The sequence below is a fragment of the Natator depressus genome, chromosome 3, assembly GCF_965152275.1.
Source record: "Natator depressus isolate rNatDep1 chromosome 3, rNatDep2.hap1, whole genome shotgun sequence".
Lineage (NCBI taxonomy): Eukaryota > Metazoa > Chordata > Testudines > Cheloniidae > Natator > Natator depressus.
Genome location: NC_134236.1, coordinates 182,803,500 through 182,820,492, shown reverse-complemented (window position 1 = coordinate 182,820,492; position 16,993 = coordinate 182,803,500).

The window sequence follows — 16,993 nt, the reverse complement described above, 5'->3', positions numbered from 1 at the left end:
CCCCCTACACTTGGGACTGTAATGAAGTCCTCAGGATATCCCCTGCAGCACCTATGCCAGGTGATTTCTTCCCATCCAGATATGGGTTTTATAGGGCCACTTAACACCATTCCACCCCTTTTACACAGTGTAATGTGGTGTAGATCCAATCCCAGATTGTTCTCTGAAATTTATCCAAACTTTCAGAGAATGTGAAGAGAAAATACCTCCAATGCTCCCCATAATCCTCTTGATGTCTCAGTACAAAGTCCCAAGCAGTCCGAAACCCAATAGTCAAATCTATACAGGCCAGATCTTCAACTGGTATTAATCATCATAGCACCATTTAAGCTACACCAATTTACAGCAGCTGAGGATCTGGTCCTTGTGAGTCTATATATCATTACAAAAATAAGCTATAGTGCCCACAAACCTACCAGAAACTCAAATAAAGGGGACCAGATCCTCAGAGGGTGTAAACTGGAATTACTTCATTGACTAACGGAGCTATTCCAGCTTTCCTCCACTGAGGATGTGGCCCATACTAGTAGGGATATGCTTCTAGTGGTCTCTGGATCAGGATACTGAGAGTGAGTATGATGCTTAATGAGATCAAAGAGTCAAAGATCTAATAAAACAGTAAATGTAGGTGAATTCATGTAACTTAATATTGAGCCACATTATATCATCAGTTTTTATATGGCAGTTTCCATTGCCTTCTCTTAAAGGCTAACTGCATGACGTGGCCCATTGTCTGGTCCAATGTCTTATCAAGACTGTATTGGCACAATACCGATTTCTTCTAGGAACATCTAGTGTGGAGAAGAAGAGGAAAAGCTATTGTTACCTTGCTTCTAAGTAATAAGTGCAGATACAAGAAGTAGCTGTAGTTAAGCATCTAGTCACTATAATTAAATTCAACATCCTTAGAGGACTAATTTTACGGAAAGCTAGCACTGTGACACTGAACTGTAGAAAAACAAAAGATTTTATTTTTAAATAAGAAAGCTGGTGAGAAAAAAAGATCTATGGACAAAACATTAAGAAATTAAAATCTTTAGCACCAGCATGACTGTTATTTAGGGCAGGTCTGCACTTAAAATGTTGCATAGGAGCAGCTGTAGCGCTTAAGTGAAGATGCTCCTACACTGATGGGAGAACTTTTCCCATTGATGTAGTTAATCCGCCTCCACGAGAGGGAGACGCTCTCCCACTGACATAATCCTGCCTACACTGGGAGTTAGATTGATATAAATGCGTCTCTCAGGGATATGGACTTTTCACGCCCCTGAGCGACATAGTTATACCGATATAAGTCTGTAGTATAGACCTGGCCTTAAGCATGCCATGGTCTAGATAATACTTAGTCCTGCCTTGAGTGCAGGGGACTGGACTAGATCACCTCTCAAAGTCCATTCCAGTTCTATGAGTCTACGATTCTATATTAGAATTGCAGCAAGTATGTCTATGTCTAAAGAAAAAAAATTCTCATGACAACACAGTATGCTGCATAAATATATAGCAAGAGACAAGCATTTAATTAGGCCAAAAAGATAGCCTTCAAGAAGTGGAAATCCAGCCCACATGAAGCCAATGGAATGTAATAATCAAAGCCTCAGCTGGAATAGTACCATTGGTATCAACCAGTTCTTGGCCAAAAAGGATGCTGGCTCCATCAGAGAAAGTTTCCAGGGTAGATCTTGGGCCAATATTAATTTTAAAAACCATCAAAAAGTAGATCTTTATTCATCAGCCAGTCAGCCTTTGGATGGAGCATTCTCCAGTGTATGGAGGAGGTAGAAGCGGAGGAGACAGCAATAAAACTAAATCCTGCTGCTGTAAATAGTTTCAGTTCCTCTCCCTCAGTACTCTGCCTTTGTCTTCCATATATGGATTTAAGGGGCGATTGGTTGGCTTCTGACACCAGCACCAGACAGCTATATTCACTACAGTCACTGCAGTACTTAGGGACTCAGATTCTAGAGTCTCATGTTGAGATTGGAATCTCTGCTTTCATTTAATACATACATATTCCTAGACCCCATGAATGCAAAGAACTTCATAATGTGAATGGAGTGTGAGTAGTGCCTGTAGGAAGCCTGACACAATAGTTCTAAGAATGTGAACTGTCCTATTCATAGTAGCAGCCGTGTTAGTCTGTATCCGCAAAAAGAACAGGAGTACTTGTGGCACCTTAGAGACTAACAGATTTATTAGAGCATAAGCTTCGTGAGCTTCAGCCCACTTCATTGGATGCATAGAATGGAACATATAGTAAGAAGATAGATAGATAGATAGATACAGATAAGTTAGAAGTTGCCATACAAACTGTGAGAGGCTAATTAGTTAAGATGAGCTATTATCAGTGGGAGAAAAAAGCTTTTGTAGTGGTAATCAAGATGGTCAATTTAGACAGTTGACAAGAATGTGTGAGCATACTTAACTTAGGGAAATAGATTGAATATGTGTAATGACCCAGCCACTCCCAGTCTCTATTCAAACCCAAGTTAATGGTATCTAGTTTGCATATTAATTCAAGCTCAGCAGTTTCTCGTTGGAGTCTGTTTTTGAAGCTTTTTGGTTGCAAAATTGTTACCCTTAAATCTTTTATTGAGTGGCCAGAGAGGTTGAAGTGTTCCCCTACCGGTTTTTGAATGTTATGATTCCTGATGTCAGATTTGTGTCCATTTATTCTTTTGCATAGAGACTATCCAGTTTGGCCAATGTACATGGCAGAGGGGCATTGCTGGCACATGATGGCATATATCACATTGGTAGATATATCACATATATCCATTCTATGCATCTGATGAAGTGGGCTGTAGCCCACGAAAGCTTATGCTCTAATAAATTTGTTAGTCTCTAAGGTGCCACAAGTACTCATGTTCTTTTTGTCCTATTCATCTGAACTCTGAAACCATATGCCACCTCAGAAAGGGGCAGAGCAATGGCATATACTGGGGCAAAGGGGGTGTGCCTAGGGCCCCAGATTGCCTTAATTTGCTCTTTTTTGTCACTGATATATAGGGCAACTACCTTCAATATTGAGACCATATTGTATTGTATGAATTGTGGGCCAAGGATTGTATGCACTCCACAAGAGGAGGTTTACCATAGCTCCTACAGGAAGTGAAAACAGTAGGGGATGATCAAGACAAATCACTCAGGTTAACACTCAGGGAAGGCTTGCGTATTCTGCTTCAAACTGGATTCTCCAGAAGCCAAAATAACAAAGAAAGGACTTTTGGTTCAACAGCCAGGGCTTCACTTGACTCAGGATTTCATTGTGAGTCACAGTCTAAAGACTGATGACTTATAGCCACAGGGAAAACTCAGTTGTGGGTTTTGAAGGACTAAAACCCAGGGCCTGATGAACCTTTTGTGGGTCCAGCAGCAAACATATTTGTGGGCCTCCATGGGGAATGGAGCATGGTGTGTGTGTGGGGGGGAACTGGCCTCTGGAGCAAGGGGCTGGCCAGGGGTATAGCATGGCAAGAGCGGCCCCACTCTGCCCAGCCCAGTGCAAAGTCACTATTTACAAACCGGCAGTTGCCAGACACACAGTGGCCTGCACGGCCCTGTGCTGCCAGCATGCCCCTTCCCCTTCCGGGGTGGGCCCATGCTGCGCTACACATCCCCCCCGTCCAACACCGGAACACCCACCGCCTCATAGCCCAGCACCACCCCAGGTCCCCCAGAGATCCACTCCCCCTTGCCCTGCCTCCTGGCCACACTCATCAGCCCTGCTGGGAGGTGGCTGAGCTGCCAGTGCAGCCAGGGCTGGTCCTGGGGCGGAGAATCACTCCGGCCCCTCGGGAGTGGCACAATCAGACAGGCCAGGGCCTGCCCCAGCCAGTCTCCCTCAGGACCAGACTGGACCCAGGAGTGGCCCAGACAAGTCCAGACCCAAGCACGGCCAGAGCAGCCTGGCCTGAACCCAGGCAAGGCTCAGTGTGGCGCAGACCCAGGAATGGCCTGGCCCAGCCCAGACCCAGGTGTGGCTGGGGTGGCATGGACCCAGGTGTGGCTCAGGGCGGCGGAGACCCAGGAGTGGCCTGGCCCAGCCCGGCCCCAAGCACCGACAGAGCGGCCTGGCCCAGCCCAGACTCAGGTGCAGCCAGAGCAGCCTGGCCCGGCCCGGACCCAGGCGCAGCTGAAGCAGTGTGGCCCAGCCCGGCCCTAGCTGTGGCCAGGGTGTTGTGGACCCAGGTGCACCCAGCCTGGACCCAGCACCCCTCCCCTGGCCCGAACCCATCGCCAGGCCTGCTTGGGCCAGGGAAGGGGCACCTATCCTGCAGCCCCAACCCTGGAGCTGCCGCGGTGGGGAGAGGCACTTCTCCCTCACAGCCCAGGTGTTGCTGCGGGGAGGGAGAGCTGGGGGGAGTCCTATCTCCTTGCCGTAGCCCTGGAGCCCTCTCCCACGCCCCAAACCCCTCATTCCCAGCCCCACCCAAGAGCCTGCACCCCCAGCCAGAGCCCTCACACCCCTGCACCCCAACCCTCACATATCACCTCCATATTGGTGCACATAACAAATTAATTCCCCACATGGGTGGGAAAAATTAGCAGGAACACTGCCCAGGACCGACCCCTGGGGCACTCCGCTTGGTACCAGCTGCCAGTTAGACATTGAGCCATTGATCACTACCCATTGAGTCTGACAATCTAGACAGCTTTCTATCTACCCTATAGTCCATTCATCCAATCCATACTTTTTAAACTTGCTGGCAAGAAGCCGGCAGGTGGGACCAGGGGGGTGGAGAGGAGCCCTCAGCCAGCTGGTGGGCAGGCCAAGAGGAGCAAGTGGTGAGTGTGTGTGTGTGGGGGGGCGGTTGGCAGGATCTCAGGGCACAGTGCAAACAGAGCAGGCTGGGGCCCCTTCTGAGCATGGACCCACTGCTAAAACCTACTGGAGCCCTATGTTGGAGTTGGGGGTGATGTCAGGTAAGATTTCTAGATTGCGTGTAGGTTCTTTTATTATTTTAATAAGTTTTCTTCTGTAGTGCTTTTACCTTAGGAATAAGTGTGCTTGCTTAGTAGGTGTTGTGTGTTAAACTTATAACTGCAGGCAATACACTGGTCACAGCCTTCAAAGATTAAGCAAAATGCAGGCACTAGCCTTTTAGGCAATCTGGCTTGCTGGGAATATCACAATGTAAGGCAGGGAGCTGTGGAGCATTAAAATTCAGGAGGGATGAGATGCTGGTGCCTGGCCAAGAGAGATGATAGCTGAGGAGCCAGAAGCCTAAAGTGGGAGGCCTTGGTGGACCATAGAGGGGGAATACAGGCACAGTTACTCTGAAAATGTGACAGTTTAATTTGATCTCTACCTGCTCATTTATCTTTAAAAATAAAGAGTGTGTTCGATCAATCCATCCCTCCTCATATTGTCTTTGGAGAGTGCATATATGTGAAGAGATATTAATTTACCTATTTTTTAGCTAAAGTGAGTTATAAAGAGGTAACTTGACAATTGTGGTCCACATCCTCTGCTGGCCATCATTAGCTTCAATGGTGTTATGCTGAGTAACAGCAGCTGAGGATCTGACCCACAGTTTCACTATATCGATACACCACTTTGTTAGTGTCAGGACTCCCTCCCCACTCTGAACTCTGGGGTACAGATGTGGGGACCCGCCTGAAAGACCCCCTAAACTTAATTCTACCAGCTTAGGTTAAAAACTTCCCCAAGGCACAAATTCTTCCTTGTCCTTGGACGGTATTGCTGCCACCACCAAGTGAGTTAGACAAAGATTCAGGAAAAGGACCACTTGGAGTTCCTGTTTCCCCAAAATATCCCCCCAAGCACCTTCAGCCCCTTTCCTGGGGAGGCTTGAGAAAAATATACCAATCAAATAGGTAAACAAGGTGAGCACAGACCAGACCCTTGGGTTTTTAGTACACTAAAAACCAATCAGGTTCTTAAAAGCAGAACTTTATTATAAAGAAAAAAGTAAAAGAAGCACCTCTGTAAAATCAGGATGGAAGGTAATTTTACAGGGTAATAATATTTAAAACACAGAGGATTCTCCTCTAGGCAAAACTTCAAAGTTACAGAAAACACAGGAATAAACCTCCCTCGTAGCATAGGGAAAATTCACAAGCTAAAACAAAAGATAACCTAACACATTTCCTTGCTATTACTTACAATTTCTGTAATTTTAGATGTATCATTTCAGTAGAAACTGGATTACTTGCTTGGTCTCTCTCTTTATCTTGAGAGGGAACACACAGAGAGCACAATGTCAGGGGTCTGACATTAGGGCTTTGACCTCAGAGACCCTTCTGGCCAAGGTAGTCACCACCAGGAAGGCGATCTTCAAAGGGAGAAGCAGTATGGGGTAATATGTCACTGGCTTGAAGGGAGGCCCCATGAGCTTTGACAGGACCAGGTTTAAGCCCCATGGGGGAATCAGGTCACGAACCTGAGGACAGAGTCTTTCCAGGCCCTTGAAAAACCTGACTGCCTTCTCAAGGGAGAACATCGGTCTGCCTGGAAGGCTGAGATGGCTGCCAAATTAACCTTAATAGATGAGAGAGCCAGATCTTGATGTTTTAGGTGGAACAGATAATCCAAGATAGACTGTAGAGAAGACCGGGATGGAGAAAGATTCTCTTCAGAGGCCCAACAAGTGAAACGTTTCCACTTGGCAAAATAGGTAGCCCTGGTGGAAGGCTTTCTGTTACCTAGCAAGAGTGTTGAACCTGTTGCAAGCAGGCCTGCTTTTCAGGCTTCAGCCTTACAGCATGCCATCAGGTGCAGTATTTTGTATATATTACAACATGACATATTATAGTTGCAATCAAATACCATATTCCACAACATCACTGTGCTTTTAATAGTCAGAAGCAGATATAAAGAATAAAGTAAAAGGTTGCATGTCAACTGAAAACTCTACAGGCAATAAAACTTAACTGAGTGAAATGCAGAATGTTTTTTTTAAAGCAGCACTTAGGATAGACTGATAAAGTCACAGAAAGTCAAAAAGGGTCCAACAACAACGTTAACTAAGCGATATTGCCCATCCTGTCTGCACTATGGTATAATTTTAGGACATAAATAATAACATATTATATTCAGCATTCAACAGGAGAATAGAAGAATATATCGTGTGTGCAATTCAATCAAGCTAACATTATAGTCAGAACCTTACCATTTGCAATTCTTAAGTTATTTTTAACTGTGCAACCTTAACACTATATTTATGTCATTTCCCTCCTATTAAATTGTTTAGGTTTCTTAAAAGGTAAAAGAGGCAGACAAGAAAGTACTCATTGTGCAGTTCTCATTTCTGCCACAGACTTTCTGTGTGACCCTGGGTAGTTTATTTATCTCTGTGCCTCACTTCCCCATCTGTAAAGTGGGTTAATAGCACTTCCCTATCTCGCAGGACTGGTGTGAGTACGTTGATTAGTATCTCTGAGGCACTCTGATACGAAGGTTACCAGACCAAATAAACAAACACTTTCATTAGATTAGAAGAAATCCAGTATCTTCACCAATGGATCTTGCCCTGAAGCTTGTGGAATTGACAAGTTAACTAGCAGAGCTTCTAAGCTTCTTGCTCCAGCATTTTTTGGCTCGTGGATCTTACAGGCTCCACCGGCATCATCAGCATAACTAAGTGTGGTGTGTATATTCCTTTAGAGCTTGATCCTGCACCACTGGAACTCATGGAGCTTTTTACTGTTGTCTGTAATGGGAACAAGATCAAATCCACAACCATAATTATCTGCACACGCATGAACCTGTACAGCACAATTTAGCAAACACCCATCAGACTTACTTTTTTCCCTAAAATTTGACAAAATATTATCTCCTCAATGAAAACTAATTATATGCCAAGCAATTATTCCAGTAGCCTCTGGAGACTTCAAGAGCATGGCCCCATTGTTCCAGCATTGTACAGAAAACATAGAACGAGTCCCTGCCCCCAATAGCTTGCAATCTATTAACGTCATTAAAATTTTAAAGATATGTATACAGAAAAAAATATACCCAGCTATAATAAACTTCTCAAAATATGCAAACCATTTTTACCTAATCTTAACTATATTTGAAACATTTAATATGAATGGTTAAAATGTAAATCAATTATATATATTACACAATTTACAAAACACAATGTGTTTACAAAAATCCAACTAAAGAAAAATAAATAGATAGCAAATAAAAGCAAAGTTCAGAGCAGGGAAGATAGAGATGGGGGAGAAGGAAGTGGGGGAGGGACATCCATTTAATAGGATAATTTGGATACATGAAAACATCCCATATCTCCAAGAATTTTGGGTGGATATTTCTGTTATGGTATACAGTTCTTTCCATGGTGGCTGTCATAAATATAAAGGGAAGGGTAAACCCCTTTAAAATCCCTCCTGGCCAGAGGAAAAATCCTCTCACCTGTAAAGGGTTAAGAAGCTAAAGGTAACCTCGCTGGCACCTGACCAAAATGACCAATGAGGAGACAAGATACTTTCAAAAGCTGGGAGGAGGGAGAAAAACAAAGGGTCTGTGTCTGTCCGGGTGATGCTTTTGCCGGGGATAGACCAGCAATGGAGTCTTAGAACTTTAGTAAGTAATCTAGCTAGGTATGTGTTAGATTATGATTTCTTTAAAGGGCTGAGAAAAGAATTGTGCTGAATAGAATGACTATTCCTGTCTGTGTGTCCTTTTTGTTACTTAAGGTTTTGCCTAGAGGGATTCTCCATGTTTTGAATCTAATTACCCTGTAAGGTATCTACCATCCTGATTTTACAGAGGTGATTTCTTTACTTCTATTAAAAGTCTTCTTGTAAGAGAATTGAATGCTTTTTCATTGTTCTCAGATCCAAGGGTTTGGGTCTGTGGTCACCTATGCAAATTGGTGAGGATTTTTCCCAAACCTTCCCCAGGAAGTGGGGTGCAAGGGTTGGGAGGATTTTGGGGGGAAAGACGTGTCCAAACTACGTTTCCCAGTAAACCCAGTTAGAGTTTGGTGGTGGCAGTGGAGATCCAGGGACAAAGGATAAAATTAATTTGTACCTTGGGGAAGTTTTAACCTAAGCTGGTGAAAGTAAGCTTAGGAGGTTTTCATGCAGGTCCCCACATCTGTACCCTAGAGTTCAGAGTGGGGGAGGAACCTTGACAGTGGCCAACTTACAATATCTATGCTTCAGTCTTCAATTGTTCATTGCTTTTTGAATTTCCATTTTTTGTAGTACTAGTCCTTTAGAAATTATTAGTGCTCTGCTAAGCTGGAGTTTTTCAGATTTATGGAGCTTCCAATTAACATCCATTAGGTATAAAATTATGTGCTTAGCGTGTAACACAATTTTATTTGATAGGAAAAAAAATAACTCTGCAGTTAAGTTTTGACCAAAACATATGGGTGTAGGAGCATTCCCAGAGCATACGGATTAAGGGCATGGCTACCCTTGCAGATATAGAGCGCTGGGAGTTAAACCAGCCCTCAGAGACCGCAGCAGGGAAAGCGCTGTAGTGTGTTCACAGTGTCAGCTGCCAGCACAGTGGCGTGGCCAAATTAGCAGCTCTTGCAACACCACAGAGAGCAGTGCATTTTGGCAGCTATCCCAGTGTGCAAATGGCTGCAGTGTCCTTTTCAAATCACTGGGGTGGGGTGGGTGGAGTGTGACAGGGAATGTGTTGTGTGTATGTGGGGGGAGAGACTGTGTTTTGGGGGGCAGAGAGTGTGTCAGCATGCTGACTTGTAAGTTCAGATTGTGGCAGAGGGAAGGGGGAAACCCCAACATCAGCCCCCACCCCTGCCTCTCTCTCTCACACACACACGCACAAACACCTGCCTCTGCAGCAGGAGCATTCCACAGTGATGGTTTGCTTTGTCCCGGCTCACTATTACTAATCCACAGACTGTATGAAAGTATTATTTCTATGATGAAGACTTTATCATAATTGAGGCCCCACTGTGTTGGCCACTCTGAATTCACACATTAAAAGATAAGCTCTTTGGGGCGGGGACTACCATCTAAAAAGACTAAGGTGGGAGAATCAGAATATTATCCCCATTTGACATAGCGGTTAAATGACTTTCCCAAAGTCACACAGGAAGTCTCTGGCAGAGCTGGGAATTGAATCCAGATAGCCTGAGTTCCAGATCAATGCTTTAGCCACAAGACTACCCTTCCTCTCAACAAGTACAGTAAACTGGATCCCAGCATGACCAAAATAAACATAGCAACCTGTAAGTAGGTTTGCCAGGCCCCAGTATTGCCAAAATCTACATAGTAACACGCAGTTAGCCAGATTCCACCATTGCCAATATACACTCTTAGAAGTATATGTGAACTTTCATGATGGCCAGTATACATATTGTAACAGTAAACCAGCACCATAATTACCATAATGTGAAGTTCTACTTTACTGGTGCCAGTTTCCTGCATATGCATGTGGAAGAAATACATGCAAGAAATTAGCTTCAACAGAGCAAGAGCATGGTTGCATATTAATGTTGGCGAAGCCACCAGAGTTTTGTAGTTTCGTTCAGAAAAACTTTCATAGAATCATAGAATATCAGGGTTGGAATGGACCTCAGGAGGTCATCTAGTCCAACCCCCTGCTCAAAGCAGGACCAATCCCCAACTAAATCATCCCAGCCAGGGCTTTGTCAAGACTGACCTTAAAAATATCTAAGGAAGGAGATTCCACCACCTCCCTAGATAATGAGGGTTCCTATCCTATGGGAAGTGCGCACCAGACCATGCCACCTTTTGATCCTGGATAATTAAATCCCCTTGTCCTAACACATGCTTTCCTCCCCCAGTGACAATCCCTCAGCACCTTTACCAGGTAGTTTTTTGATAGCTAGGGAGGAGCTGGTTGAGAGTTTGAAAGTGCAAAGCAGCTTGGGTGAAAGTCATCATGAAATGAGAATTCATGATTCTCAGGAATGGTGGGAGGCAAAACAGCAGAAAAAGATACTGATTTTCAAGAAGGCAGGCATTAGCGAACACAGGGAGTTGGTAGGTCAGATCCCATGGGAAGCAAGCCTAGGGGAGAAAACAGCTGAAAAACCTGGGGCACAACTAAGGAACCATTGAAAGACTTGCCAGAAACAGAGAGGAGGGGAGGCAGAGCCGGCTCTAGGTTTTTTGCTGCCCCAAGCAAAAAATTTGCCGCCTCAAGCTCCAAGACCACAACTGCCCAAGCAACAAAAAAAAAAGGGTGGCCGGAATGCTGCCCCTGGCATTGTGCTGCCCCAAGCACGGACTTGTTTTGCTGGTGCCTAGATCCAGTCCTGAGTGGAGGAGCTTCGTTGCTGCCCTAAATGCCAGAGGTGTAATGGGAACATGATGATGGCTGCATTATAAAAGATCCTAGTAACCTTTTCTTTCACAGAAGCTTACACCTCCACTGATTGCCTTTGATATTTGACCAGGGAAATGCTTTGGGACTAAGGAACTGCCTTTGCTTTGCTCCATGAAATTCCATTCAGCTTTTGCAGATATATAAACTGTTAAAAAAAATCACTACTTCCCTTCTTATTTATGTTCCTCAGAAAAAGTCTGGCAGGCTGCCACACTAGTTACTGAACACATTAACATTTCAAAGTGCTAGGCTCACACTGCCACCAAAGCAGCAGCTGCCACTGTACAGGAAATGCCTGTGAACTACCAGGTGGAGAGAGAGCTGAGCTGAGTTTTGTTTCTGGGTGTACACAAACAGAAAGAGGGAGCCCAATCAAGCCTATAAGCTCTTTGGGACAGTGACCATTTGCTAGTTCTGTGTCTGTACAATGCTTAGCACAATGGGACCTCGGCTCATGACTAGGGTACCTAGGGAGGCTATTGCAATAGATATACAACTAATCTTTAATTATATGACCGCATGCTGTTTTTCCACAAGACCCCTGCATCATTCAGTGCACAGGATGGATGCACAAGCAACCATAAGCCTGGCATTTCCTAACTTTCAAATGCTTGATGTTGTCACCACAATAACATTCTTTTCCTGTCTTTTATGTATGTCATTTAACATTAATATTGCAATAGTGACTAGAGGCCATCAAAGTCAGGAATCCATTCTTCTAGGCTTTCACAAATATACAGAAGATGACAACCTTTGCCCCAGAAAGCTCTTAGACTAAAGAAACAAACAAAGCAGCTGAGCCAAACAAGTAGCTAGAATTGAGGAGAGGAAATAAAAAAAACCCCAACAACAACAAAAAATACAGGATGTGCACATTTCTTAGCTGTCAGGAGCACTGATCATAACTCATCACTAGCCAAGCTGCTACCAGGTTGCAGTTTACTTTTCAGAAGAGGTGAGTTTTGAGGGAGGATTCCTGTTTGGCTGTCGTTCCCCACTCATTTGCCTCTTGGAGAAAGACAGCCAATCTGAACTGATCCACATGCTGGGGGGGGGGGGGTCTTCAGCACATGGAGCAGACAGAGATCCTACCCTAGTCCTGCCCTCCCTTTTCCCCATACACAGCAGAAGTGAACCAGAAGCATTCAGCCCTGCTGCTCTACATCTGGCTTTGGAGCTTCTTCTTTCCAGCTCCCAGTGCAGCCCTCTATGCAGACATGGGACGGGGAGAAGGGGTTGGGGTGCAATGAGATAAGGGAGGAAAAGATAGCCCCTCTTCCCCTGCACCCTTAAGTTAGGGACTAGAGAAGCCAGAAGAGAAGCAGAAGCCCAGTGCTAAGGAGAACCATAAGATGGGAGGCAAAAGCATCAAGAGGTGTTTTGGGGGTAAAGTTGGTGCTGGGGTCTGTGGGTGGGGTTGATTAGTTCATTGAGGGGAGATCTATGTTTTGAGACAGACGGCACATTAATTCATTGGGTGCGTGCATGTGCATATCAATTAAATTTGAATACCTGATAGTGCATAGGCCTCCAGCTCCTCTCCGGTGGTATGGTTTCCAACAGTAGAGTGCAAGACAGCTCCTCTCTCGCAACCACACTACCACCATGTCTAGACTAGGGATTTGGCCTGATTATATCCATCAGTGGCCTATGATTGGTGTAGCTGCACCAGCTTTGTCTCTTCGCACTAGTGGAGTTTGAAACCCTGCAATAAATTCTACCAACACAGGTAATAGCTTTGCCAGTCTACTCTAAGGGTTGCACTGATACAGCTACACAGATGGCAGTAATCAGGGTAATTCCCCAGTCTAGAAAAGTCCTAATCCAATGAGTGCAAATGTATGCACATTTAAAATTGCACTGTTTAATAGAAGAGTTACAGTCAGTCTGTGCTAATTGCACTGCTAATACTCTGCTATGGGTTCCAATTAGACTTGTGCAAACCCCAGCTATTTTTGGTTCTAGGGGTCCACATGAGACTGTTTTGGTTCAGCTTCAGTTCTGGTCTCACCTTGCACTTCACTCCGAGTTTCAGGTTTGAAGGAACCCCAAAATTAAAAACACGCAGGTGAAAAAAATCATTGAGTTTTGCCTGACTTCAGTGAGAAAGTGGAAGAAAGTGGGTTGTTCCAAAGTGTTTGTCCTTAGGCATCCTTTTGAGAAAGATGGGCTGAGTACCATATTTTGTAATGAAATCTGAAACCAGACAAGTTTCACATAGTTGTGATTTTCAGCACAAATTTTTTTGCAGAACTACAATTACAACACACATACAGTGCCTGATTTACCATTCTATTACTCCAGGTTTCCACCAGTGTAATCTTGTATATAATATTTTGTGTATAATATTAAGTAACCTCTTATCCAGTTTTTCCTGTCCAATACAGATCACATTTGTTCAACTTTGCCTTCATAAATAACTGCACAGTGTTTAAAAATCCAAATCTTCTTTAGGGCAAGGAATGAAGAAGTAATTACATGTGTCAGATGCTAGCCACTTTGTTTGATTTAGATTTAGAAGCTGCTCAGATACCATTAAAAACTTAAATACATCAGACTTTCATCTAGAACTGAAAAGGAAGTCTAATATCGTTATGCCCATGGGGATACACACAGAGGTGGAGAGACTTGACCACGGTCACACAGGGGTTTATCATCAAAGCTAGGAATCCAAGTTTCCTGACTCCCAGGCCAGTGTCTTATGCACTGGACCCCATCTGACATATCCAGCACATGTACATAAAAATCAAAGTGAGTAAAACAGTACCCTAAGACAGAATTAACAGAAAAAAACCCTCAGTTTTAAGATAAGATTGTTATGTACTACAATTAAAAACACCTTATTCATTCCTGCTTCACAGCTTCCTGGTGCATATAGATTGCTGCATCTGTCCCTCTGCAAAGATAGGTCATACGGCTGTGAAATTTCAATTTAATATCTAACATTTTATCTGAATTCTTCTTACTCTGGAAACAGACTAAATGGGAACTTTTACAACTAAACAAACTTAAAAATAGAGAAAAATGTACTTAACCAGTAACTGTCTGTTGTTCCCTTCAGCCTGAAGAGCTGAGATGGGGATCCAAATGAGCCACATTATCATCTGAATTGCGGATGAGCTTGAGTGAGTCTGTGCTTAGGAGAGAGCATCATGTGACATGGTAATGTTTGCATCCAAATGCAACACCATCATCACAACTCCAAACCAGAAGAGTCCTGTATTTCACTACTTCATTTCCTGCATACAGGAAGGAGTTTGGGCTCAGGTTTAAAAAAATGAATAGAGAAAGTGGGAAGAAAGGTGGGCTGCAGTGTTGCCAACTCTCATGATTTTGTCATGAGTCTCATGGTAATTGTTTTCCTTAAAGCCCCAGCTCCTGGAGTCAAGTGGATGTGTGATGATTTCAGCCTTCATTCTTAAAGAAAAAGTTAGTTTCTAGCCCTCATGGCTGTGGAGAAAGCTTCAAAATTTGACCCCAGTGCACCCTTAAGGCTCAAAAAGCAGAAAGCAAATAAAAATATTTATTATTTTACTGGTGAGCCTGAATCATGATTTTTTAACATTTAGGGTTGGCAATACTGCTACAGCTAGGGCAGAAGTTCATGTTTTGTGGCCCTTGAACAGAATTTGCAACTTTTACTCTTTGAATGTGCAGTGTTTTTTTCAAAATTGTTTTAACAGAGAAGGTTTTTGACAGAGCTCAACTCCCAATTTAGCATTGAAACAGTGGCAGATGAGAAGGTCACTCATCCTGTGCAGTAACTCAGATTCTTTCAGATGTGTGTCCCTATGGGTTCTCTACTGTATGTGTGGCAGCACCCCCTGCACCTTCATCATCAGTGCCCTTCAAACTGCACATGCGCTCCTCCCCGCTCACGCCATGAGCTGGACTGTATATATAGTGCTGTGCAGTCCAACTGCCTGCCAGTTCCTTCTCTGCCACAAAGCTTATCTTTCAGCTCCGAAATAGAGGGGAGGAGGGCAGGTAGTGGAGCACCCGCAGGGACACACATCTTGAAGAACTTCAGTTACTGCACAAGGTGCATATTTCTTGAATATTTATACCTGCCTCTGGAAATTTCCACTACATGCATCTGACGAAGTGGGTATTCACCCATGAAAGCTTATGCTCCAATAAGTATGTTAGTCTATAGGGTGCCACAGGACTCTTTGCCTGCACAAGGTGAGCATCCTTCTCTTTGAGTGATGTTCCTATTGGAGCTCCATTGTAGGTGACTGTAGAGCAGTTCCCCTAATTGGAAGGCTGGGGCTTTGGAGTGACATTTATGGCCGATGATAGGACAGTGTGTCCTAGTAAAGTAGCTGATGTGGCATCCTGAGTAATGGTGTAGTGATGGTTAAAAGCATCCACTGATGCCCATGTGGCCACTTTGCAAATGTCAGCAATTGAGACATTGTTGAGAAAGGCAACTGAGGGGGAGAGTGAGTGGGTGGAATGTGCTCTAGTTCAGAGGAGGAGGTTGTTATGTAGTTGATAGGACAGATGCATACACTGAGAGATGAAATGTGGACATAGTGTAATCTTGTCTTCATGAAAAATTGTGTATGGAGGCTGGGGTATGCCATAAGTGCTTCAATTTCATCAACCCACCAGGCAGAGGTGATAGTGACAAGAAATGCTGTTTTCATAGATAAATGAAGATAGGAACATGTTGCCATTGATTCAAATGGAGGTCTAGTAAGAGATCATAAGATGAGGCCGGGGCCCCAAGCCGGTGTCAGATCCCCTATGTGAGGGTAAAGATTTTGGAGGCCCTTCAGGAATCATTTTTTGAGTGGGTGGGTGAAGACAAAGTGGCCATCTATCTCGTAGCGAAAGATCGTGATGGCTGCCAAATGCACACAAATGGAGCTCATGGATAACCCCGATTGTTTAAGGTGTAAAATATAGTCCAGGATAAGTGATAATGGAGCGCTTATTGCCTCAATCTGATTGGAGGTGCACCAGGATTGTAATCTAGTCCATTTGTGGAGGTAAGAGCATCTAGTCATATCATGCCTGCTATTCAAGTGTACTTGTTTAACTGCTTCTGAACAGCTTATTTCTGAATTCCAGAACCATGGAGGAGCCATGATTTCAGTTGGACCAACTGTGGAGTGGGATGTACATCCTGTAAAAGGAATCATGGAGTCACATGGAGAGATATCAGAGGGCATACCGTCATGGAAATGAGGTAAGTATACCAGATCTGTCGTTGCCAGGTCAAAACTATAAAAATGACATGGGTTTGTCCTCCTGGATCTTGTGGAGTACCTGAAACAGAAGGGAGAAGGGAGGGAAGGTATAGAGCAGTGGTGTATCCCATGTGATGAAGGATGCATCTCCCAGGGATCCATGTCCTAGGCCCACTCTCGAGCAAAATTGAGGGCAGAGGGCGTTCTCTGGTGTGGCAAAGAGATCTATGGTGGGGAATCCTCAGTGACTGAAGATGTGTTGAAGGGCTTGCATATATAGTTCCCACTTGTGATCATGGAAGAATCTCCTGCTCAGTGAGTCTGGCTGTATCCACCGGAGTAGTGAGTCCTTGACCTTCATAGGCATGGACGGGCGGTTGGGAAGTGTCTGTGAGGTGAATTGATTGTACATAGCCATGCCTGGAGACATCACATGTGTAACCGTGCATACTTTACCACAAACGTGGCCACTGCCATGTGGCTAGACATGTCC